The 1,132-nt window shown below is 73.0% G+C and overlaps 1 non-coding gene and 1 pseudogene across 1 annotated transcript; both read right to left on the bottom strand.

Moving 5' to 3' along the window:
* The window catches only part of LOC140516506 (28S ribosomal RNA), a 4,820-nt pseudogene extending 4,647 nt beyond the window's left edge, over nucleotides 1–173 (bottom strand).
* A 675-nt stretch (nucleotides 174–848) lies between these two features.
* LOC140516507 (5.8S ribosomal RNA) lies at nucleotides 849–1,001 on the bottom strand. The gene has a single exon (XR_011971393.1). It is a non-coding gene; the product is annotated as a 5.8S ribosomal RNA (ribosomal RNA).
* Between the last annotated feature and the right edge of the window lie 131 nt (nucleotides 1,002–1,132).

The raw sequence follows: 1,132 nt of genomic DNA, 5'->3' as shown, positions 1-1,132 counted from the left end.
GGGGAGTGGGTCTTCCGTACGCCACAGGGCCCGCGCCCCACCGCGGGGCGGGGATTCGGCGCTGGGCTCTTCCCTGTTCACTCGCCGTTACTGAGGGAATCCTGGTTAGTTTCTTTTCCTCCGCTGACTAATATGCTTAAATTCAGCGGGTCGCCACGTCTGATCTGAGGTCGCACGCTCTCGAGAAGGAAAACGAGGGGAAAGTTCGGAAGGAGAGGACGAGCGCCCCGACGAGGGAGCGGGGGGGGCTCCCTCGGCGGGCGGGGACGAACGTGCCCCCCCCGCCCGACCCCGCGCGATCCGGATCGCCCGGAACGGCCGGGGTGTCCCGACCCGGGAAGACCCACATCGCGGCGGAAGCGCCGTGCCCAGCGAACCCGCAGGCAACCACCGTGGGCCCCGGGCCCCGGCTGACGCTCCGGCCGGACCGCGGGGAGGCGGGGGGGGAAAGGAGAGCGAGGGCGCGAGGTCCCCGAGGGCGGGCGGGCGGGCGGACGCCGCCGCCGCCGGAGGGACGGCGGAGGGGAGACGGGGGGAGGCGGAGGAGGCGGAGGGGAGACGGGGGCGAGGGAACCGGCCCCCCGACCCCGACCCCGCGACCCGCCGCCCCGCCCCTCCCCTCCCCTCCCGCCGGCCACCTCCGCCGGCGGCGGCCCCTCCCGCTCCACCCCACCCCCCTCCCTTCCTTCCTTCCTTCCTTCTCCTCCGGCCACCGTCTGCGCTTCGGGGGACGAAGGGCCGGGCCGACGACCTCCAAGGCGCGGCGGGACCCTGCGAGCGCCCCCAGCCGCGCCCCGACCGCGTCCCCGGCGAACGGGAAACCGCGACGGGGCGATTGAACGGGAAAGCGACGCTCAGACAGGCGTAGCCCCGGGAGGAACCCGGGGCCGCAAGTGCGTTCGAAGTGTCGATGATCAATGTGTCCTGCAATTCACATTAATTCTCGCAGCTAGCTGCGTTCTTCATCGACGCACGAGCCGAGTGATCCACCGCTAAGAGTTGTCCGAGATTTTTCTCTTTTCGTTTCGCCGCCGGAGGGGGGCGCGCGCACGCGCGGGGGCGGCGGCGGGAGGGAGGGGACCGGCGTCCCGCCCCCACCCCCCGGAGCCCGCGCGACACCTCCCCCCCTCGG

Source organism: Notamacropus eugenii, chromosome X (genome assembly GCF_028372415.1).
Source record: "Notamacropus eugenii isolate mMacEug1 chromosome X, mMacEug1.pri_v2, whole genome shotgun sequence".
NCBI lineage: Eukaryota > Metazoa > Chordata > Mammalia > Diprotodontia > Macropodidae > Notamacropus > Notamacropus eugenii.
The sequence above is the reverse complement of the archived record's forward strand: the minus strand, read 5'-3'. Positions and strand labels throughout refer to the sequence as shown.